We start from the raw sequence: 26,267 nt of genomic DNA on the forward strand, positions 1-26,267 counted from the left end.
ACCTGGAGGCATGTGGGAGAGGCCACATTGTGAACCGAGGATGGCTGCCACCAGTACTAGGCCTGGTACTCTGCAAAAAACCAGGATACCTGCAGGCGTGTTGTCACTTGCCGGCTCCCTTAAAGTTCAGCTTCTGATAAAGCTAGTGCGGTATGCAAGTTGGGTGAGGCAGGGTCCCAGGAAGTCACTAGAGTGCAAAGAGTTGTGGTCGCCAGGTTAATGTAGACTCTGGTTTGGTGCCAGTGCTGAGACTGGAATGACTCAGCAAAAGTCTGGGAGCACACTGAGGCCAGTCTCTGCACACCTGGTGCCCATGGACGGTGATAGTTTTCCAAGAAAGAGTAGGACAGTTACTGTCTCTCCGCTGGAGCCCAATGTGAGTGCCTGTGAGTGAGTGAGTCTGTGCGCGTGCTGTTTAAGAACATGTCTGGGTTACCCGCAGCCTTCTACCCCACCTGAATGGTTGGAATCCCCACTGTTTTTCCCAGCCACATGTGGGGGCTCCTCTTCCCAGCACCAATGCTCCAGGCTGGGGAGGCTGGTGTGGAGGGCTGGGGTCCCTTGCTCCTCCAGGGGTAACCTCTGGGGCCAAGATATCCCTCCTTATATGCATTTTCATATAGAGTGCTTTTATGCTTTTTATCGGTCCATTGTTGTGGCTATGAATAAATAGTTCACTTTGTTTAGGTAATTAAACATTTGAGTATTGCTTTGTGAAACTCTAACAAAATTAGCCCTCTGTTCAATTCGTGTTCTTAAAAACAGGAAAAGAGAGAAGCTAAGTAAGCTCCAAGGCCAGGACACCAGTCAGGATTCCTGCTTTATGCACTGTCACAATGAAATAAATTGTCAGTGATTTGGATAGCCCCTCAGCCTTGGACTGGCCTCTTTAAGGAGAGTCGCTGTCATCATTGTGACCCATAGTCTTGGTCAAATAACAAAGAAAGAAAGAAATCTTGAGAACCCACAAAGCAATGTCATGTATAACACAATGTCTGAGGAAGGCAAGCAGAGGTGGAAGCAAGGGATAGAAGAAAAGATCACTGAAATACAAGAAAACACTTCTGTGTGGGAGGCACACCTGCTGTGTGATTGCCAAGATCTCTGTGGAGGAAATCAACCAAATTTGTTTTCACACTTGATGGACAGGGAGGGTGTGCAGTCTATCAGATGGCTGCGTCACTGAGAAACACAGGAACTCACTTAGCCCAGACCTGAGCTAAAACCCATTAAAACATTAAAAGTATAGCAGTTTGGCCCTTTCTTTCAGGCTTCATTTAAATGGCAACAGTTCTGTGTCTCTTGGCAGCCCTGAAGCTTCAGCCCCAGTTGTCCCAGGAGTCTGGCATCACACATTGGAGAGCTGTTTGGACAATCATCCTCTGCACTCTCTCAGAGGTGGCTATCTCTCTGGCCTCCTGGGCTCCTGGGTAGTTTTTGATGTGTTTTTCATCTGTTAAACACTGCTTACATTCTTGTTGTTTGGGGCGTCTGTGGCAAATCCTCCTAGCCTTGGGAATAAAGGGGTTCCGATAAGTGTCTCTTTAGCAGCTGATCTCTATTAAATAATACATGCCTTTTCTTTTTGTTTTTCTCTGACACCCTGCTGGTTGGCAATAGCACTGTGTCCCCCTAGTCCAAATACCACTGAGGAATCAGATCCTTGTGAGTTTTATTTATAAAACAGCTAATAAGACTCAGTAAGGGCCCTTTCTTAACATCAATCACCATCGTGTTGAGAGTCCTCAGCAGACCATTTTAATTGATCAGAACAAAATTCATTTGTTCAATCACGGAAAATGAATGCTATTCTATTGGCTTTCCTTTGCACATGTTGCACAGTTAAAGATTAAACATGCAAGCATTCTGTTACTAAGATATAATAAGCCAAATAATTTGAAGAACTTTTTTCATCTTACAAATTGGATGGAATTTCAAGCATCATGATAACAATATTTTCTGTGTTAATAGAGGTTCTATGGCTTTTTAGATTTTCCCTTATATAACTGGCATTGGTGTAGCATGACTAAGGGCTCTGTTTAACTGAAATTTCAAGCTTGAACAATTTTTCTAGGCTCTGTCTTCTCATCTGTAAAATGAGGCTAATAATAATAGCACCTATCCAAGAGACGTTATGATAATTTAATGAAACAATCCATGTCCAATGACTTCCATGTAGTAAACAATAAACATGAATTATAAAAGTTTTCCCAGTATAAGTATGCAGGAATTTTGTAGTTGACTAAATGCATTTGACTAAAATTACTATATAAAATTAAAGCTTTTAAAAGTTACAGAGGGAAAATTAGTTTTGTGGCTTATATTTGATGGTTATATCTCTATGCTAAATAAAAGAAAAACTCTTTTGTTGTTTTCTCCTCCCTCCATTCTCCTCTGGGAGAATCCTGGAGTACATGTGACTGTTTCTTTCTTTTTCTCTCCTTTTTCTGAGTCCATGACTCCTGAATATGTCTCTCACAACACTTACTAAATTGTACTGGGATTATCCACTCAGTGGTCTGAATTACCCACTAGGACAAGAGCTTTTTGAGGACAGAGACTCTCCTATTTGTCTTTGTTTCATGAGCACATTTCATAGCACTTGGTATATGCTACCATGTTAGGTCCTGAATAAATGTTTCATGGCTGATCAAATGTATATTTCTGCCAGCTGATAGTAGTACTTATTAACTACAACCAGACTTAAAAAAAATAATATAAAGCATAAATATGTTCATGTTCATGAACAAATATTAGTGAAAAATATTAGTTCATGAACAAATATTATGACAAATATGTCATATTTTAAATATCAAATAATCTAAAAATAGTTTTTAAATTTTGAAATATTACAAACATATTAAAAAGTTCAGAAACTAAAATAACAGATGCTACTATATCTGCAATCACTGCAATTAAACAAACATACTTTGCTTTATCTCTCTTTATAAAAATATAATTTTAAAGATAGAGATCCTTCTCTACTCGCTCCTGTCTCCCCATTGCTTCTCCGATCCTTCCTCTCTGTAGGTAACTACTATCCTGAAATGCATTTGTCTGTATTTTTTCTACAGTAACAGTACAAAACTATTGGAAGTTTTTTTCTTTTTTTTTAAAGCCAAAGTAGAGACTTTTCAAATATAGTCTTTCTTTTTTTTTACTTTCTCGTTTTGATGACATGCTCTTTTCTCTCAGCCAAAAGACCATGCTAACAAGGACAGAAAAAAAATGTCACAGCACATGTTTGGCTAGAGGGCCTGATTACAGAGAGGCACTGATTTTAAATTAAATATAACTATCCCATTATTTTTGTTTGCTTAATATTAATAAAAAAGTGATCTGGGAATCGAAACACCTTGCATTTCTTGGTCTTAAAACCACAAATGACATATCCAAGCACTAGCCACTTCATTTTTCACAGTCTGTGTCAGTTCTGGAAATAGTCACTAACTGCCTTGTCTTGGGTGCATACAAATATTTCTGCCTGAAGGAAAAAAGAAATGTTGATTTTGTTCATTTTCCTATCAATATACCTCCACCTGTCCTTTTTCATTTTACTCTCACTCTACATGTAACACAGCAGAGTACATTCCAAAATATATTTGGTTGGTGCAAAAGTAATTGCGATTTTTACCATCATTTTTAACCTTTTAAATTGCAATTTTATATAACTTATTACTCCTAGGATTCAGATTTTTTTTTAAATTAAGGTTTAATTCACATGTCATAAAATTCACCTTTTAAGGTGTACAATTACGTGATTTGTAATATATTCAAAAGGTTGTGCAATCATTATCACTATCTAATTCCACCACATTTTCATTATCTCCAAAAGAAAATCATGTGCAGTTACTCCCCATTTCCTCTCTTCCCCTAGCCCAAACAATAATTAATCTATTTTCTATCCCTATAGATTTGTCTGTTCCAGACATTTCATGTAAATGAATTTATACAATCTGTGGCATTTTGTGACTGGCTTTTTTAAAGTTTTATCAATGTTGTAGAATGTATCTACTTCATTTTTATGACTGATTAATCATCTGTTGTATAGATATATCACCTTTTGTTTGAACTTTCATCAGCTGATGGACATTTGTGTTTTTTCCACTTTTTGGCAATTATAAATAATGGTGTTATAAACATTTATGTGCAAGATTTTGTGTGAATATATATTTTCAGTTCTCTTGGGTATATATGCCGAGGAGTAAAATTGCAGAGTCATATGCTAACTCTTTATTTAACTTTTTGAGAAACTGCCAAATTGTTTTCTAAAGTAGCTGCACCATTATGGTTTTCCACCAGTAGTGCATGAATGTTCCAATTACTCCACACCCTCGCCAACACTTGTTATCATCTCTCTTTTTGGTTATAACCATCTAGTGGTTATGAAGTGGTATCTCATTACAGTTTTGATTTGCATTTTCCAATTGACTAAAGATATCAGGCATCTTTTTATGTGTCTATTGGACATTTGTGTATATTCTTTGGAGAAATATCTGTTCAAATTCTTTGCTGATTTATTAACTGGTTTGTCTTTTATTGTTGAGTTGTTAAGACCTTTTTAATTATTTTGGAAACTAGAGACTTTTCGGATATATGATGTATAAATATTTTCTCTCATCTTATGGTTTATCTTTTTACATTTTGATAGTGTCCTTTGATGTAAAAATATTTTAATTTTGATGAAGTACAGTTTGTCTATTTTTTCCTTTGGTTGTTTGTGCTTTTGATGTCATATCTAATTACTTTATCCAAGGTCATGAAGATTTAGTCCCATATTTTCTTCTAAGAAATTGATAGTGTAAGCTCTTAAATTTAAGACTTTGATCCATTTTCAGTTAATTTTTCTATGTTGTTAGATATAGTCCAACTTCATTCTTTTGAATGTGGATATCCAGTTGTCCCAGCACCATTTGTTGAAAAACCTATTCTATCCCCCATTGAATGATCTGGTACTTTTGTCAAAATCAATTCATCATAAATATATAGGTTTATTTCTGTGTTCTCCTTTCTATTCCACTGCTCTGTATGTCTATTGTTATGCCAGTATCACACAGCTATTACTGTAGCTTTGTGGCAAGCTTTGAAATTGGGAAATGTGAGTCCTCTGATTTTTTATATGTTTTCCAGATTGTTTTGGCTATTATGGATCTCTTCAATTTCCATATGAATTTTAGGATCAACTTGTCAGTTTCTGCAGAAAGGGCAACTGGGATTTAGATAAGGATTGTGTTCAATCTGTAAATTAATTTGAAGAGTATTGCTATCTTAACAATATGTAGCTTTCCAATCCATGAACATGTGATGTTTTTCCATTTATTTATTTGTTATAATTTTTAAATAATGTTTCCATTTCCTTTTTAAACTTTTATTTATTTAAGTGTGTTTTTCTGGGACCCATCAGCTCCAAGTCAAGTCGTTGTTTCAATCTAGTTGTGGAGGGCGCAGCTCACAGTGGTTCACGTGGGGATCAAACTGGCAACCTTGTTAAGAGCACCGCGCTCTAACCAACTGAGCTATCCGGCTGCCCTATAATGTTTGTGTTTTTTAATGTGTGTGTCTTTCACTTCCTTTGTTAAATTTATTTCTAAATATTTTATTCTTTTTGATGCCTTTGTAAATGAAATTTTAATTTTATTTTTGGATTGTTTATTTGAAGTGTAGAGAAATACAATTTTTTAAGACATTGGTCTTGTATCCTGCAAACTTGTTGAACTCATTTATTAGCATTAATAGGTTTTTTGGGTTATGAATTTCCTAGGATTTTCTATATACAAAATCACATAATCACATAATAAAAATACAGATAGTTTTACTTCTTCCTTTTCAATATAGATCTATCATATTTGTTTTTCTTGTCTGAATGCCCTGGTTAGAATCTCCAATACAATGTTGAATACAAATGGCAGGAGTGGACATCTTCGTTTATGCTTGACTTTAGGGGGAAAGCTTTCAGTCTTTTATTATTAAGTGTAAGAATAACTATGGGTTTTTTATAGGTATACTTTATAATGTTGAGGAAGTACCTTTCTATTTCTAGCTTGTTGAGTTTTGTTTTATTTTTTATCATGAAAGGGTGTTGGATATTGTCAGATGATTTTCTGTGTCTGTTGCATGATCATGTATTTTTTTTGTCCCTTGTCTATTAATATAGTTTATTGCATTGATTGGTTTTGATACATTATACCAATCTTACATTCCTCAGATAAGTCTCACTAGGTCCTGGTGTATAATCATTACAATATATTGTTGGGTTCAGTTTGTTAGTATTCTGTTAAGTATTTTTCATCTATATTTGTATGAGTAGATGTTGGTCTGTATTTTTCTTTTCTTGTGATATTTTTGTCTGATTTTGGTATCAGGTTAATACTAACCACATAGAATGATTTGGAAGTGTTCCTTCCTTTGTGTTTTTTGGAAGAGTTTATAAAAGATTCATGTCAATTCTCTTCTTTAGACATTTGGTAGAATTCTTCAGTGAAGTCATTTGGTTTGGGCTTTTCTTTGTGGAAAGTGTTTTGATTATTAATTCAAGTTCTTGATTTGTTACAGGTTTATTCAGATTTCCTATTTCTTCTTGACTCAGTTTAGATAGACTGTGTTTTTTAGGAATTTGTCCAGTTCATCTAGGTTATTTATTTGTCAGCATATTTGTCAGGATTATTCCTGTATAATCCTTTTTATTTTCGTAAGACTAATAATAATATCCCCTCTACCATTTACGATTCAGTGATTTGGGTCTTTTCTCTTTTTTCCTTAGTCTACTTAAAGTTTTGTCAATTTTGTTGTTCTGTTCATAGAACCAACATTTGGTTTCATTGATTTTCTCTTATTTTTCATTCTCTATTTTATGTATTTCCGTACTCATATTTATTTTTTTCTTCATTTTGCTTGCTCTGGGTTTAATTTAATTTTCTTTGTCTGATTTCTTAAAGTAGAAGTATAGGTTACTGATTTGAGATTTTTTTTGCACCTTTATTTCTTTTTTTTAATTCTTGTGAAGCACTTTATTTTTAAAAGATTTTTATTAAAATATAGTTAAGATACAATATTATATCAGTTCCAGGTGTACACCATAGCTGTTTAACATTTGTATACCTAAAGAAGTGATCACCATGATATAAGTCCAGCAACCATCTGACACCGTACCATGCTATCACAATATTATTTATTGTATTCCTTATGCTGTACATTACATCCCCATGACTTACTTGTTTTATACCTGGAAACTTGGACCTCTTATTCCCCTCACCTTTTCCCCCTTTTAAAAATTTTTCAATTACAGTTGGCATTCAATATTATTTTATATTAATGTCGGGTGTGTAGCATAGTGGTTAGCCATTTATATAATTTATGCAATTAGTCTAACATCTACCTGGGACCATACATAGTTACTACAAAATTATTGACTATGAATTACTTTACATCCGTGTGACTATTTTGTAACTACCAATTTGTACTGCTTAATGCCTTCACCTTTTAAACCCTGTCCTTGAACCCCTTGCCCATTTATCACCCCAATAAATCTAATACCCATCTGACACCATACATAGTTATTACAATATTATTGACTCTATTCCTTATGCTATACCTTATATCCCCATGACTGCTGTGTAACAACCAATTTGTACTTAATCCCTTCCTTTTTCTTCACCCATTCCCAACTCTCCTCCGATTTGGCAACCATCAAAATGTTCTCTGTATCTCTGAATTTGTTTCTGTTTTGTTTGTTTGTTTACTTTGTTCTTAGATTCCACATATAATCGAAATCACATGCATCTATCTTCTGCTGTCTGACATACTTCACACAGCACAACACCCTTCAGGTCCATCCATCCACCTCGATCTTCTGGTTGGGGGGACCCTCCACAGCTGAGATATCCCTCCTGATTTTTATGGTCACGCATGGGTGTAGGAACAGCTCATTCTGCCTCTCTGCCCCTCCTCCCAGTCTTGAGGTGACTTCTTTTGTATGTTCGTTGTTGTAAGGCTTCAGTTCAGCTAGACTTCAGCCAATTCTCAGTAATGGTTGTTCTGTGATTTAGTTATAATTGATGTGGTCCTGATAGGAGGTGAGCACCACATTTACCTACTCAGCCATCTTGACCAAAAACTGCCTTGAGATTTTTTTTTGAATGTAAGCATTTACAGTTTTAAATTTACTTCTGAGCACTGCTTTCATTGCATCCCATACATTTTGTATGAACTTGTGTGTGTGTGTGTTTGTGTATGTGTGTGTGTGTGTGTGTTCATCAATATCAAAGTATTTTTAAATTTCCCTTATGATTTCTTCTGTGACTAGTTATTTGGGGTATGTTATTTAATTTCCACATATTGGTAAATTTCCCAAATTTTCTTTTACTATTTATTTCTAATTTATTTTCATTGTGGCCATACATACTTTGATATCAATCTTTTCATATTTATTGAGACTTGTTGTATGGCCTAACATATGTTTTATTTTGCAGAATTTTCCATCTGCACTTGAGAAGAATGTACATTCCACTATTGATGGAATGGTCTATGGATATGTTACATTGAGTTAGTCTATAGCATTGTTCATGCCTTCTATTTTCTTGCTGATCTTCTGTGTAGTCATTCTATCCATTTTTGAAAATAGAGTATTCATGTCTTCACCTGTTATTGTTAAATTTCTCCCTTCAGTTCTGATAGTTTTGCCCTATGTATTTTGGTGCTCTGTTTTTAGGGATATATGTATATATACCGTATTCCCCTGAAAATAAGACTGGGTCTTGTATTAATTTTTTGCTCCTAAACATGCACTAGGGCTTATTTTCAGAGGATGTCTTATTTTTTCATGTACAACAATCTATATTTATTCATTTATTCATGTACAAAAATCTACATTTATTCAAATACAGTCATGTCATCATCTTCTTCTGGAACATCGTCATAATCTCCAAACCCTGAATTCTGGCTTGAATTTCTTGCGACTCCATTTCCTGTAGAACCACTGGCCCCAATCTTTCATGTCCAGCAATAGAGCTCTCCTTAATGAGCACTTCTTGTCCATGTAGCCTGCTCGTAGTGCGTTGGCAACACAGCTGTCAGTGATCTTATCCCATGAATTCTTCACCCAAGTCACGACCTCTTGTAGGCTAGTCTTCACCCAGTTTCCACGCTGATTTTTCGTCATTCTACTTTCAATGTAGTCATTGATTTCTATGCACAAATTGTCCTTAAATGGCTTGTTTATTGCAGTATCAAGAGTCTGGAGACAGGAAGCCATTCCTGTGGGAATCATAATTTGATCTACTCTCTCTGCAAGGAAGTTCTTCAAGTCTTTAGCAGTGAGTGCTGGCTGAATCTCAGACGAGCAGATCTCTTTGGCCACCTCGCAAAACAATCGTTAAATCGACCCACTTCCTTATAACTGCTTGTGTGCACCAGGCTTTTTGGTTTCAAGAGCATAAATGTCTGAAACATGTTCGACCTTATCTTTCTTGCCCTTAGTGATATTTAGAGGTGGGGCTTTCTTTCCATCCAGATAAATTGCCAAAATACAGGTAACACATGCACTTTCGTAACCAGTGGAGGGAATGTAGATTGACAAGGCACCCCTCCGATCAATTGTCGTTTGAGATCCTTGGCTCATAAACACTGCAGTTTCATCCATAGCAATCAGGTTGGAGAGTTGGTATTTAGAAAAGTCAATGCCATCAACAAAGGACTTGAATGCAAGTGCACATTTAATAACTTCAGTATCTTCCAGCTTGAACGGTGTTGTCAGTCTTAGAGACAGTTCCTATCGCGGAAGGAAGCCATCCAGCCAGTGTTGTGATGCTTTGAATTCTTCTGGGGACATTTCTAACTGTGGTGCCATTGCAAGGTCAAATGTTTGAATATCAACCCTGCATGCAACCAAAGCCTTTGCTCTCCTGTCAGCAATCCATTCACAGATGATGTCTTTCCGCTCAGGAAATAATGGTTGCTGACCTGATGCACGCTTGTGCTTCTTAGCATTTCCCTCATCCACCTGTTGACTGAGGTTATCATACTCTGCTTGCAATATTTGGACCATTCGGAGATCCAATTCTTCTCTTTGCAGAAAGCTGTAAGATTCTTGCCTGGGGGGTCCTCCACGATTCCTTTCTTGTACTCATTGGAATAGCTCTTTCTTTTTGCACTCATTTTGTCTGGGGGTCAAAATATTATTCCTTTAAATCTACCATTAAGTCGAGTGTTAACCGAAGACTTACGAGACAGGAGTGGCAACAAAAATGATGACAGTTAATTAAGAATGATGGTCCACACAAAAGTGGACGAAAACTTGCAGGCACCAAAATTTAGAAAACATTTTTTATTTCACACGAATGCTTTAAGTATGTCTGTTACAACACACGTCATATTGAATTATGAAGATTCGTATCAGACACAACCACGTCTGTTATGAAGTGTGCATGTTATTTGTGCGTTGTGTTTGTACTCTGATTGGTCATTCGGCAATAAGTCTCAAGTTCATCTCTTTGCATAGGCGTTTACCTCTCATACAAAGGCGCCTGCCTGGGAATTTACAAATAATTAATTATAATGTATATTACTATTTATTTTAAGTATTATGTCAATAACATTATTTATTTATATTTAATTATATATTAGTATTATTTTATAATTCAATTCATCCGTTGTGTGTTGCAACGGATGTACTAAATGCATTCATGTGAGATAAAGAAACGTTTTCTGAATTCTGGCTGACAATCTTAACTGGGGCTTATTTTGGGCGTAGGGCTTATATTCCAAGCATCCTGAAAAATCGTGCTAAAGCTTATTTTCTAGTTAGGTCTATTTTCGTGGAAATACGACATATATATGAAATTGTACAGATTCAGTTTCAGATTAGGAATGCATCAATTCATGCCACATGAAACAACTGTATATGGATTCATATAGTTTAAAAGCTGGAGCACACCTTAGTTTTTATTGAGCCTTCTTATAGATGAGAAAAAACTGAAGTACACAAAAATTAAGTGACTTTCCAAAATGATAAAGCTACTAGCTATTGCTACAGGCAGGATTAGAATTAAGGTCTCCTGACTCACAAACAGACAGTCATTTCTATTAGAGCCCATTAGCAGCCAGGAACTGTTTTTTAAATTCTATAAGTTAAACAGCCTTTTTCTCTTAAGATAGGTATAGATTTAAACTAAAGTCTGTTACGTATTTCATGCATGGGTCATAGTTGTATTTATTTTCTCCAATTATATTTTTATATTCTGTTTATTTTATCCTTAAGCATATAATCCACATTTGGGTTTTTTCAAAGTTTAGCAATGTCTTTATATTTCCTTTCTTTTGTGAACTCAATTTTTGTCCAGGTGACTTATTTGACATATCGTCATTCTACTTCCAAGGATCATTTGTAAGAACTCAGTGGACAGAAAGAAAGCCCAGTAAACTTAGGACTTGTTGGGGAATTTGGCTGATTTTAAAGGTAGATAAATAGAAAATTACCCTTTAATTGTTCAACAGATATTAAAAGGACTCCTACTATGTTGCCAGTCACCATTCAATAGTGAACAAAATCACAAAGTTTCTGGTGTTACAGAGCTTACTTTCCAACTAAGAGGGAAAGATATTAATAATAAAGAAGGAAACAAATAAATACGTGTATCTTATATTAATAATTTCTAGGAAAAATATAAAGCAGGTCAGGAATCATATTTAAACAGACTGTATGGTTAGGGAAGTGAAGGCCTTTCTGATAAGAAGTTACTGATTTGAAATCTGAACAAAGTGAAAAGTGAGTTATATGGATATCTTGAGATGAAAAAGCAAGGCTTTGAGGTAGGGGTGTGCTGGAGTGGATTCAAGGAGCAACAATGCAGTCAGTACAGATGGAGATAGAAGAGGTGAACCAGCAGGTAAAAGCAGAGAGGTAACAGAGCCAGGTCATCTAGGGTCTTGCAGCCCATGGTAAGGCTCCAGTTTTCTTTCTGTTTGGCAGGAGCCTTGAAGGTTTTGAGCAGATCGGTGACCAGATCCAACTTAGGCTTTAAAAGGATCACTCTGGCTGTTGTGTGGAAAACACAATGTAGGGGGATCTGTAGAAATAGAGAGACAAATTAAGCAAATATTTAATATTCCAGGCAAGAGATGATGCTGTTTTGGGCCATGTTGGTTGCAGAGTTCTAGAGAAGGGCAGGGAAATACTAAATACTGATAATTTGGGTTGATGAGAGGGAAATGGAGGAGTACAACAACTAAACCACTTTTCTTTCTTTTATTTTTGATTGTGTATGGAATTCATAGGAACAAGATAAGCATTTATACTAAATGAACACTTGACTATTCATCCCCCAGGGTAAGAAATAAAAATATTGCCAGTACCTTAAATGCCTCTGTGATCTCCATCCCAATACATTTCTTTCCCTGCTTCCCAGAGGTAATCCTGCATAATTTTGATCATTTTCTTATGTTTCTTTATAGATTTACCTGTGATATATGTATCTCTACACAATACGCATATGTTGCTTATTTTTGGAAAACTGTAGTGAGCAGAAACCTAGGTGTGCAGAGAAAGGGTAATTCTGCCACTGTGTGATAGAAGCTTCTAGGAGACGATGAGTGAACAGAACCGTATGGTCACACTCTGGCTTCAGCTTCCCTGAAAGTTTATAAGACCCCTCACCTGGAGAAGTCTTTGGGCAAGATCTTCAGTGAATCTTGGGAAACACTGGGATGGCATACTGGAGTTGGGCCAGCAAGCAGATCTGTCTCGTGGGCTAGCTTCTAGAGGTCTAGCAGGAAAACGGCAGGGGAGTGACTTGCTCTTCACTTTTTGCTTTTAAATGAAACACTGCTACAGTATCAGCTTCTCAGCTTGCCTCCAGCTCTCAGGAGAAGATCAGAACACCTCTGTGGGGTGGACTGAGTGTCGTATGCTGATCTGGGCTGGAGGGCATGGAGGGGAGGGCAGTAACGTACTCACTCAGCAGGTAGTCAAGACAAGCCAAAAACAAATAAGAGTCTGGGCTGGCTCATCCAGTCCTTCTTAACTCATGATGAAAAGGAGATGCAGCTGCAAAGTCCTCAACGTGGGCCTGTCTCTTGAGTCACATTGTTCCAATCTTAACTAATTGCTTTCTTCCTCCAGTGTATCTATTATCCTGGGGCCTCCTTCTTGAGAGTCCCTTCAATTTTATCCTGTTTCCTGCATCACGTGTTTTTTGAGTTTGAGCCTAATTCTATCATTGTCATTATTCTTCTATATAGTCAATAATCATTTAAGTTAACCAATATGCCATTTTTTGATGCTCTTTATTCCTTCTTGTATCTTCATCTTTCTATCTGGACCCATTTCTTTTGCATGAAGAACACCCTTCAGAATTCCTCTGATGCTTGTTTGCTGTTGGTAAACTCTTTTGGTTTTCTTATTATTTTAGAAACGTCTTTACCTTTATTCTGCATTGATAATCAGCAGCAATGTTTTATTTTTAAATTTTCATGTGAACATTTATTGACCTCCACCTGACTTTCTTTTGGTGTTATTTGTTTGGACCTATTTGGCCCTGCATGAGTGATTGTTTTGTGCCACCTTCAGCCATCTGGCTCCACTAAAATGGGAACTTCAGCCCCTTTTCATCCTTCCCACCCTCACTCTCCCTTCTTCACTGGCTTACCCTGTTCTACATGGAGGGTTTACCTCCTGATCTTCTAGATGTTCTTGTCCTTCTCTTCCTCTGGCCTTTGACCTCATTTCACAGTTTCCTCATTAGTAGTCTTGTTTTGCCCCTTCAGCACAGTTGCTTGGCTAAGCTCTTGACTCCCTCCTTGAGTGTTACCCAAGTTCTCTTCTAGCTGTACTGCATTTAGCCACTGGATAAATCTGTCTTGAAGTTACACTTGGATCCTGCAAGTTCTGACTTCAGCACAATTTCTATGGCTATAACTTTTGGTGGGTTGATTCAAAAAATTCAGATACTGGTGATGACACATTTAATAGAAACAAGGACAGAAAGGATCTTGGGTGGATGGGAGTAAGCTACCTCACAATTTATCAAGGTAGAAATTTAAACAAATTGGAACAAACTAAATGAAACTCCCAATGCATTCATATAAAACCTTGTTTAAATAGATATGAAATAGATATCTGAAATATTTAAGCTATTTTCCTGTATTATGGGTTTAGGGAAATGTTTTATAATTTTTGTCTCTTAAAAAGAAGTAATACATTATTCTCAAAATAATTAGATATGATTATGCCTTGCAAATTTTTTGAAGAATTGGAACTAGAAAGTGAGTTGGTAAAGGGAAAGAAGTATCATTAAATAATTTTCAAATTGTTACAAATGGAATAAACTTTGGTTTACAACATATTGTTCAGAGTACTGTACAACAATCTATCTTATAATAAAATTTTTTGACTGATTGGCTGCTTTTAAATAAAAACCAATTGTTTTTGGAGAAAAGTATGCTATCAAGAAAGGGACTATAACAGTTTGAGAAAAAAGAGTTGCAACTTAATTTGTGGTTCTGATTTCTGTGTGTTTGAAGGAATTGCTTTATTGGCTTGGATCTCACTTTTCCCAGGTATTATATGGGGAGACTAATTGTTGCAAAGTAGATCTTGAACTGAAAGATAATTGACAAAGTGCAAATAATAACCAGATATTTTATTACATTTGTGTTCATCTGTTTCTGAAATTTGTGCTCTTTTCCCAGTCTTACATAGGAAACACCATCCACATATTTCATCCTGTTCTGATGAATTATCAGAAGGGCTTTGGAAGTCAGCTCTGAATTTCTTTTTCTTTTGGTGTGTGTAAACCAGTTTAATGTTATTGCCTTGTTGTTTTGTGGTTTCCTTTCCTCTAGGTCAACTGCATTTGTGTGCAGAGATTTCTCCAAGATTAAACATTTGCCTCGTTGGCAGTATTTCTGAATTTTATCTGCCAAACTTTTCACAGATAGACTACAAAAAGCTATTTAAAACAAACAAACAAACAAACAAACAAAAAAACTGAAAACCTGATGATGTTCTGGCACCTTATCACTGTTAGGACCTTGACAGAGAAATTAAGCAACTGCTGTAATGCAATATTGAATCTGAAGATGAAATTGTGATGTTAGGAGGGAGATGGAAGAGTACTGAAGGGAATTCTCTTTATTAGTATTAAAAAGAAATTCTTTTTATCCAAGGGTCTGATTCAACAGAAAAATGGAGTCAGTGATTATAAGACAGAGAAGCAAAATTTAGGCAAGCTGAGAGTAGTGGGTGTGTGTGGGTTATTCCTCTAGTCAAGAAAGCCACTCCACTTCTGGGAACTGGAGATGGTCTGTGAATTTGTGAGGTTAGTACTGCAGCTGGGAGGCGGGATCTGTGGGCTCAGTGGTATGTACAGAATGTGTTTGATCAGTTTCCCCACTTGGGGTTAAAGAAGGGGGAATAAAAAGAATATGATCAAAATAGGCTGAAAGTACGAGTTGAGTCCTAGGTAATAAACCTTAGTTTGAATTTAAATTCTAGAGAAATGTTTAAATTCTACTGAAATGTTTTGCTTTAAAAAAAGTTAGATATTTTTCTTTAAATTTTCAATATATCAAAAGCACACAGAATATTTTAGTGTCCCTGAAAGCATTTGCAATTCTCCTATTATTCTCCTCCCCACAACATCTTCAGGAATCTGACACCAGCTCTGCCATTGGGGGAATATATTATACTATGGAAATAAGCATGATGACTGTCTTCATGACCTTACTGTATCCTTGACAACCAATAGATGTTAGTTAAAAATGGCTTTGAGAAAGCAAGGATTGGAAACCTCACTTTTTCTTTAGAAAAACACTTTGGTAGGAGCTTATTTATAAACTTTATTGCTTTTGTCTCTCTTTCTCTCATGAGTTGAAGGTCTCCACAGACATTTTCTCTTACAACATACCCACGCAGTAACACAGCCTAATGCCAAGAGTATCCTCAGGGGTGTATATGTTTATTCTGTGGGTGGATCCCATCTCAGTTCAAGGTCACCTGAGATGTTGGAGGAGAGGCTGAGACCAAACCACAGCCCTCATCTCAAGTCCTGTGCAAATAACTGTCAGCAGCTCTCCTGTAACTTGTAGACAGCTGATGCAAGATATTCTTAATGGGGAAGAAACAAAAGGGCAGTAATATGGTTAGGTTCTTTTATTTGTGCAAAGAGTACTCAAGCAGAGGGGTTATTCTGTTGTACTCTGGAGACCTGAATTCTTGAATTAATTCTGTTACTAGCTGTGCTGGTATTGGATGAGTCACTTATTTGTTCTGTGGCTCAGTTTACTCATTCAAAATTGAGTTTGGTGATGCTTGATCTGTCTGTCTGAACAAAGCTATTTTAAGGATTAAAGGAGGGACATAAAAACTGAAGTGTTATATAAGGATTCGATCGTTGGCATTGACAGCATATTAAACAAGGGCAATGTAACAAATGATCTCTACAAAGCAAATTTGCTTTAATAGACTCTCAGTGAGGTTTGTCAAATGAATATGGAATTGTGGAATGTTGGAGAAGAAGGAGACCTTGGTCATCATGGGAAAACAAGGCCCAGGGTAGTTAAGTGACCGAGCTGGCTTTCATAACTTGTCCTCGCAGGGTCCCTAACCATGTCCCAATGTTCCTGACTCCTGTTCTATTGTTCTTTCTAATGCACCACGTTGTCTCCCTTAGGCATCACTATGGTTGCTTGTATCCTGGATGCAGAATTAAACAACACTAAATTCTAGCTACAGGTAATATTTTAAAAAGGTGTTACAATTACCTTCATGAGCTATTTTAAACTTTCTGAGCCCATTTTCTTTTTCTATATCTCTGTCTTCAGAGAAATACTTTAAACACAGGCATGAAGAAACAAACATTTATTTTAAATTAATTATTATTTCCATTTCAAAAAGGTATGAAATGTCTTTGGAACTTCCCAAGATTTGCCCATGTTGATTTTAAGAATATTTTCCTATAATTGTAAACATGCAATTACAGGAGTGGTTGGGAGGATAAAGATTATTTCAAACTTTATGCCCTCTAGTTCTTCCTAACTAAAAATAAGGACACAAAATTTCATTGAACAATACAATATTTATTATTTAAAAATATTGATGTAACATTAATAGCTGTTAGCAGGAATACCAAATGTAAATCTTGTGCATGCAATCAATTCACATTTGTCTGAGTCAGAACTATAGAATTAATTATACAGTAAATTGAAAGTTAAATAAGTTTAATTTAATTTAAAAATATTTTATGACTTACATAGAGAGTATTTGACAAAGAATCAAAGAAAAGGTTTATACCCATTTCTGGCCAAACCAGAAGCAAATTGTAATTGAAACATTCAGGAATATCCATTTGCAGTTCGGTTCCATCTAAATTTAGGAGAGTCAAATGTAGTTTAAACCCATCATTGATAAAAACTCATCTTGTTAAACTTTCCTTAGCTCAATTAATCATATGCCAGTTTTGATTCTTAATCATGAGGTGATTTTAAGCACAGTAATGACGGCTCCTTAGTCCTATTCAAACCATACTCAATATTTTTGCTTGATGACTTAATATCTTGTAACATTGGCAAATTAGGAAAATGAGCCACGTGAAAAGGCAGAAATTGTTTACTTTAATTGAAGAGGTGCCATTACTTGTTCACAACATAAAAATTAATATCTTGTTCAATTATGAGTATACTTAGGTATCTTTTGTAAAATTTTGACCCCCTAAGAATTGAGAGAGAAAATGAGAGAGACAGAGAGAGAGAGAGAGAGAGAGAGAGAGAGAGAGAGAGAGAGACTAATTCAAATCAGAAAAAAAAAGCTAGAAATATTGGAATTTCTTTGTTTATCGTTATAAGGGAAAACATGCAATAAGACATTTATAACTATTGCTCTTTGGGTGGATCTGAAGTGAGTTCACCATGACAACTGTTCAGTCATGAAGTGGATTCAGCAGGACAACTCCCTTTTGATGTAGCAAGGAAAAAAGGAAAAAATAAGTCAATAATCACAAAGGTAGTTCAAAAATGAAGACCGTATCACAGTATCATTTATTTAAAATTTTATTTATTCTAAACACTTAAAAAAATCAAGTTGAATCTGTCTGCATTTTGTCTGTGCTGTTATTGAACCCAACATTTGAGAGCTCAGCCAGCAGCACATGGGTTTCTAGGCCGAGGTCAGCACTGCTGAGGGGGTGCTCCTTCATCTTTATCCTCGGTTTTCACCTTTCTCTGGACAACCATGACTAGGCTTCCACAAGTCAGCCTCTGTGGCCGAGGGTGTCTAGATGGTCAATATCTGCTATCACCTAATTGACTGAGACACTTGTTATCTTTAAGAATGTAGAAACAATGGGGAAGATGGATATTAGCAACACCTTTGAGACATTTCCATAATTTTCTTGGATAGCTGATAGAACCTGATTCCAGACGGAATAGACATAAAGTAGCAGTAAAAGGGGAAGAAATAATGTCTTGGGCTAAATACAGTCCGAAAGGATCCATGTCTGAATAGAGGGTTTTATAAGACACTTGGGAGTTCTTTGGCATTCTTTTGAAAAATGAATTCATACCCAGTGTTTGAGGCACTTGTTCCTTGAGTGAATTCATGTCAACCTTGAAGTCATTCCATTTTCTGTGTCGTGCAGATCTCCTATCTTTAGTTGAGGATCAAGACAGTGATGAAATCGGATTTATAATGGCATACAAAGCTTGAATGAGAAATAAAGTCGGAATAGGTGTTGCTAAAAGCCAGGCCTGTAATCCATGCTTGCAGTTGAGGGTACACCAACATTCCAATCACCTTCATGGTTTGTATATTTGGAAGATAAACAATGATGTGTGAAAGGGAAGCAAATCTAAAGAACAATCACTAAAATTACTTTCGGGAGTGAGAAGTACCAATTGATAACAGATGCTGTTATATCTCCTTAAGTTGCTCTAGTGAAGATTCCATAGCAGAAGGTGCTGCAGGAGTTAGAAAGCAGATCACCAAGGTTTTCTTCTTGTTTATCCTGGTTTTGATGACCTCTCGGAGGTGCATACTTAGAGCATCACAAACCTTTGTGACACAGATATTTCCTCTGTGTTTATGGCAGAGGTGTGTCATACTTTGGGTTCCTCAGAAATAGACTCTGAGACTCTGAGATTTGTGTACAGCAGGATGTTGAGAAGGGCTCTTGGCAACAACACTTTGAGGGGGTAAGGAAAGCGGGATTCAGGCAGAGAAGATGCTGAATTATAATGCGTTTACAATAAAAGCCATGGCTACTTCTACTAAGAGTTCTGGAGCTGAAGTAGTCTTTGAGAGTTATCCCAAATTGGGGCAACGATGTCAGTTCTTAATAAAAATCAATCACGAGATGCATAATTGTGAAGAAAAAGAAACAGGCTTAAAGTGGTAAAGTCAGTGCCCAAAGTCCCATAGCTTTTAAGTGGAATAGCTGGGGGCTGTTTCTGCTGTGGCCTGACTCCAGATCCGTGATCACAGCCAGATAATACATCACTCCTGGCAGAGGGTACAGAGTATGTACTCCCATTGAACAATGACCTAGTAAGTAAAATAAATGTCCCTTTGAGTTTCTTTAAAATTATCTGATGTGCATATCTTTTGGTTTTCTATAATGCATATAATAGAACACACTTTATTAAAACTTATTTTTATTGATAACATTTTCATCTTTTGTTGTCACTAAAAGTTTCTGTTTTTCCATGTAGCTTAATGGTAACCTCAAATAAGAATCTTCTTAGGTCTCATATTAGCTGACCTTTTCTTAAAAATAGATCATGAAACCATCTCAATGTACTAAACACTCTCCTTTGAGTTAATGTACATCAAAATAATAAATGTTTTAGAACTTCTAGATTAAAGGCTTTCCTACCTACTTGATGAGGAGCTTTGTGGCTTTGAGTTATTGTAGCCAGAGCGTACGTGTGGAATCCGTGGTCCTGAGTGGTCATGAGATTTGCTTGAGGTTACACAGTGCAAGCAGGCCTGTGATGTAGGCCTCCCACACTCCCTTCTGGGATCCACGTTTCCTGTGTGTTCCTCATCTGCTCCCCTTCCCTGAGGAAAATTCTACCATGGCTCTGTATCTAGAAAGCTGTGTGTTGCACCGTATGAGTCAATGGAGAAACCAGGGCCAGTCTGTTTTCAGTGAGAGAAGAGCCGCCAAAACCACTGCAAAGAAGGATTGGAACTCTGATCTCCCATGAGCTCCTAAGAAAAATAATTTCTCTGGAAAGGAATTAAGAGTTTCAGTAGAACTCATTATCTGTTTTCTTTGGATGAACTCTCTGTTATTAGTCAACGTAATGTGGGCTGGGTACCACATTAGAACGAGTAACAGAAAATATTGATCCTGAAACTTGTGAGAAGCATGAAGCCAGGATGAATTTATCTCAACGCTTCCATAAATGGCAACTTTTATTCCAGTTATTTGAAGTTTTCTTGATTATTATTATTTGAAAGAAATCCAGCTAAAACAGCATTTGCTTGGATTCTTGGGCAGAACTATTTCACTTGTAGTGGCAGAAAATATACTACATAAAAGGATTATGTCTATTTTTTTTAACTTTCCTTTCCTTTTAGGTCACTTAGCCAAAGTGAGGTCCTGGAAAATATTCTCCACATGCTCAAGTGTGGAGAAAGTGTGTGTGTGTGTGTGTGTGTGTGTGTGAGAGAGAGAGAGAGAGAGAGAGAGAGAGAGGGAGGGAGAGAAACAAGTGAATTACCAGCACCTGAACATGTTGTAACAGTAGGCCCGGCTTTTCCAGCAGATGAAACATGTTAGAAATAACTTTAAGACCAGCTCAGGTTTGGTTTGGGCTGCTATAAGTATTATTTTAATGATGTGTTTCACATAGTGAGTGTTAGAGGATGACTCCTTGGACACAGTGGTCAAGGCTGTATTATGTCCTCTCTGGCAGGATTTAGACGCCATCTCCTCCAAAGACATGGTCTCATACAGTGCTGATAACTGCGGCATGCTGATCAGTCTAGCCTCTGGCAAGGCCAGAGTCTGCCACACTTTGGGGAACAATGACCAAAGATGTATTGTTGACAATAATTATGATAGACATTATTAGAACAGATGGACAGCACAGGAAAGGTGACTGACATTTCCTAAGTTCTATAGGGTGACTTGAGGTTACAACTAAAGCAGTTTTGGATAGAGATTGAAATGTCCATGGTTATGGACAAAAAGTTACTAAATGATGTCAAGAACTGAGAGCAGTGATTTTAAGAAATAATTCAGGAAGTAGAATACCAGCATTAGAAGTCTTATCTTTTGACAAATTTAACCATTTTAAAGAGACTTATATCCTGGGTCTTGAGGACCACAGAAAAATGTCAAGGCTGAATCAAATAATTGTGTTGTAGGTAGTAGTACCAAAAACTTTAAAAATGTTCATAAACTTGATTGAACAATTGCTTCTAGGAATTTATCCTAAAGAAATAATTTAAAATATATGCAAATAATTAACTGCAAGAATTGGCTTTGAAATTTTTTCTTATGAGTTCAAAATCAGAATAAATGAAGTATTGAAAATCTGGAATTTGTTAAATAGATTATGTAAATTTATATAATAGAATCACATTTAGCCATTAAATATGATGGAATAAAAATATGTGCACATTACATATTAACATATAATATATGTAAATACATATAAACATATATTTCAAAGTTATATATCTAGAGAATTAAGGCACTTACCAGATATATATCTATATAAAGTTTTATGTATATATATATATAAAACTTTGAAACATTTCAAACCCACAGAAAAGTTGAAAGAATGGTGCAATGAATATCTATTAACTTGCCATACCCTCTCTTTATCTCTCTCTCTTTTTTCTCCCTCTCTCTCTCTCTCTCTCTCTCTCTCTATATATATATATATATATATATATATATATATATATACACATATATATATATACACACACATATATATATATATATATATGCACAGTCTTACCTTTTGTGAACCCTTGTGAAAGTAGACTACCAATATCATGACATTTCACTTCTTACTACTTTGTTCAGCATGCCTCTCCCAAGAGTAAGTGTTCTCTTACACAACTCCATTAGCACACCTAAGCAAATCAGCATTAATTCAGTAACATCATTCACAAATATACTTAAATTGTCCTAAAAATTTTAGCATTCTTTTTTTCTGTTCCAAATTCCAATGAAGTTTCATTCATGACATTGACTAGTATCTATCTTTTGTTCCCCTCAATCTAGAACACTGCTTCCTCTGTCTTTCCATGACGTCAAATTCTTTGAAAAGTCTAGACCAGCTTTGTTACAGAATGCCCTACATTCTGGATTAATGTGTGATTAATTCTTAGTGATTAGATTCAGGTTAAATATTTCAGGGAAGTACACTTTATAAGTGGTGTGTAACTTTCTACTACATCGTATCAGGAGGTACGTATTATCAGGCAATCACATTATTGGCAAAGCCAAGCTTGACTGGTAAGTGCCTTTAGTCTAAAGTCACATTTCCCCTTTTGTAATTAAAGTGGGCTGGTATTTTGAAGTGTAGGTGTATATTTATAAATATTGAAAGATGTTCATGCTCTATTAAGTATACTTAGAAAATTATGAACTGCAAGAATCAGTTTTGTTCAAAAGGTTTCTCTCTCTCTCTCTCTCTCTCTCTCTCTCTCTCTGTCTCTCTGTCCCTCTCTGTCTCTCTGTCTCTCTCTCTGTCTCTCTCTGTCTCTCTGTCTCTCTCTCTCTCTCTCTCTCTCTCTCTCTCTGTCACACACACACACACACACGGACACGTGACAGGTCTAGAAGGATACATATCCCAAGGCATTATAGTGGTTATGTCCAGGTTGTATGACTATTGATGATTTTTATTTTTCTCTTTTTTATTTGGTTATTTTTCTTAATTTTTAATAATGACTGCAGATAGTTTCTATAAGTTTTAAAGTGAATAAAATAGATTAGATACAACTGATACTTTACAGTCTATTTTAAATAGGTGTACATAGTATGTTTGTTCTCCTTTTATCCCTCCTTGCTTTGGTGACAATAATGTTAAATCCGTTGTTTGCAGAGTTGGAGCTACTTTTATCATTATACCAGATCTTACTGGACATGTTTTCCTCAGAAGACACAGTTAAATTAATCTAAGGACAGAATTCTCACACTTCTCTCCAGAATTTCAACATGTATATTTTAATAAGTATATTGCACTTTAATGACTACAGTATACTTTATTTTATAAATTAAAATAAAACCATCACAGTAAAGTACTTCTTTATTTCTTTCTCCTGGATAGTATTAAAAATGCTATGATTCTGGCCAGTATTGGCAGATGTCCTATGACTATATCCGTAAAGGAAGTAACTTTATTTAGCATAGTCACAAGGATCTGGTGAGTTAAGGAGAGGGGAATCTAGGCTTATCTTGTCTGCCTACCCATAAGTGTACGCCAGGTGGTAGGGCCACCAAAGACCAGGGCTTAGGTCTCTGGGGCAAGGCTCTGGAAACTGTCTTGGCTAAAAGACAGAGTTGAAGATGGCCAGATCACAGCCTCCTGCCGCCTTTGTTATGGATACGCAGCCTGTTGTTGCTGGAAGCAAAGGCTGCCACTGGCGTTCCATGGAAGCTGACCAGGCAAGAGGCAATGATGTTGGGTTCTCTCCTTGGGGAAATCTTCATTTCATCCCTGGGAAGGCAGACAAGCTGGTGCAAAAGGAAACCCACACCTAGTAACTGATACACAGCACTGACGTCTTGCTGGGAGATCTGCAGAACAGGGCTAAATGGAATTCTGCATTCCATTAACTGTAAGCAGGATGTAAAGGATTAAAAGGGAGTTGGAGTGGGCAGCACAAGGCTAAAAATTATTCACTAGAGTCACTGATATTTCCCCCTGAAAACCGTAGGAGCACCCTTTGTATATAAGCACACTTACTTGCAAAAGTAAATCCTCTGGAATAATATTTCTGGGGAATATAATAAGTGTGGCTCTACACAAAACTGGTGAATGGGTGGTGTGACTTAATGGGTATAGTAAACTACTTCTATTTTAATGCCCATCTTTTCCATCCCGGGCACCCCTTTTTTCTTACTGCTGTATTCCTTTCCATTGAAGAAGCTGTTTTCTATTTTACTTTCAAATATATTTTATATCTTTGAATTCAAGGCATACGCACACTCTGATAAAACTTTGTGGAGTTGAAAAACTAAGTGTCAGAAGACCTGGACTCGAGTTTCAACTCCCTTACATTACTGATTGTATACCTTGTGCACACCTCGTAACTTTTCTGAGCCTCAGTTTTATCATCTGTAAGTGGGAATCCAATATTTAACATAGAAAGGGGACTGGGATGGGAACTAACACTTGGTGGGCATCTCCTATGTGCCAGAATCTGTGTTGTACTAACTTGTGTAGCAGGGGACTCGCTTGGCCACATGCTATAGTCACCATTTGGAGTCTATAATGTCTGGTATGTTTGGTGACCGGGCAAAATGGCACTTGCAGAAGTTTGATGTCACTGAGGAGCATCCTGGAAGATAACTTATCCTGAATGAAGAAAAAGGTCAACAGACAACTTGGGTCTATAGCATTATTAGCAGGGAGGAGTTTCTAAGTAAAGAATAGTGTTTGTCACTCGTTTATAAATTTCCAAGTCTAGCCTCTCATGGATTTACATCTGAAGTCTATGAAAAAGTGTAACAATATGTGAAAAAAAGGGAAAGATCTTTTAAAATAAAACTTTGTAGGAAATTGAGGTACTGTTTTCACAGCTTTGTGGAAAAATGTGACACTATTGGAGGAAGTTTGACATTCTGTTTGTGGTAGTTTACACCCAAGATAGCCACTATGGATCTATTTTCTTCATATATGTCATTACCCATCAAGAGGTGAAATGTACTTCTCCCATTCCGTTGAAACAGAACTGAAATCACTAAGGTGATTTGTTTGACAATAGAATGTGGCAGAAATGATATTCAGGGATTTCTAAGACTCAGTCATAAGAAGACTTGCATTTTCCGTTTGGGTCTTCTGGAAAGATATTTCTTGTAATTCCAAGCTACCATGTATGATGAAGCATATCTCACGACCATCATTCATGAAAAGTCCAAGATGGATGGAGAGACACCATGTAGAGAGAGGCCAAAAAGCACTGAGGCACCAGACATTTGAGTGAAGAATCATTACAGGAGTCTCAGTTCCTAGCTACCCCACAGGATACCATGAGGGTCAGAGATGAAGCACCTAGACAAGCTCTTCTCAAAAAAAACTAGAAGCAAAAAGCAATGGTTGTTTTAAGTCATTAAAGTGGCTTTAAAAGGAAGGACAGACTGTGTGTGTATGTGTCTCTCTCTGTGTGTGTGTGTGTGTGTGTGTGTGTGTGTGTGTATGCTTCAAGTGTCATAGAAAACAAGTTTTAAAGCTACAAGAGGTGATCACAAAATACTGTGAATGTTGAAATAAAAAAAAATTACAGTAATAGACACATTGCCATTAATCCCCCTCAAAACACTCTTCCTTTCAATGAATACACTTATGCCATCATTTTTGCCACTTTCTGAAGCAGTTCTGGAAGTCCTCTTTTGTGAGTATCTTTAGTTGCGCTGTCATGGCTGCCTCGATATCCTGAATCATTTTGACTTTGGGGAAGAGCCAGAAGTCTCACGGTGCCAGATCTGGTGATTAAGGGGGATGAGGACACACCGTAATGTTTTTATTGGATAGAAATTGCTGTATTCCAGAAGTGATGTGTGACACTGAGCATTGTCATGATGAAGGATGATTTACAGCATATTTTAAAACACACCTGTCTCAACAATAGCTCAAACCCAATGACTGCATCGAAAAGTTGAAACTTTTACTGTTACTAAGGCTCATCGCTCCACTTCACATATTGAAGATCCCTGCCTTTCTGCTGGATGGCACTCGGCAGCAGCATTCACTGTAGTTTTTGATCACAGCTTGTATTTCTGTAAAGCAAAACAAGTTTTCAAAGCTATTTCTGTGAAATAATACAGAAAAATTATGCATAAGAGTGAGGGTACGGTTAAGTTGGGCACTAATGGGAGAGGACAAACGAATTGTTGCTTAGCCATCTACAAACATTTTAACCACGAGCTTCTGGTTATGCTTGTGCTTCCATGGGAAAAAAATTTAAATTAAATCATGGAATGGGTGGTATTTTGGAAGGCTTATGGGTAAGCTTTCATGGATCCCCTTAGAGTTCAAATCAAGACGACTTTGAGAGAAACATTGAGAGGTCCTTCAAGCCTAGAATTGGC

Source organism: Rhinolophus hipposideros (assembly GCF_964194185.1).
Source record: "Rhinolophus hipposideros genome assembly, chromosome: 3".
NCBI classification, from domain to species: domain Eukaryota; kingdom Metazoa; phylum Chordata; class Mammalia; order Chiroptera; family Rhinolophidae; genus Rhinolophus; species Rhinolophus hipposideros.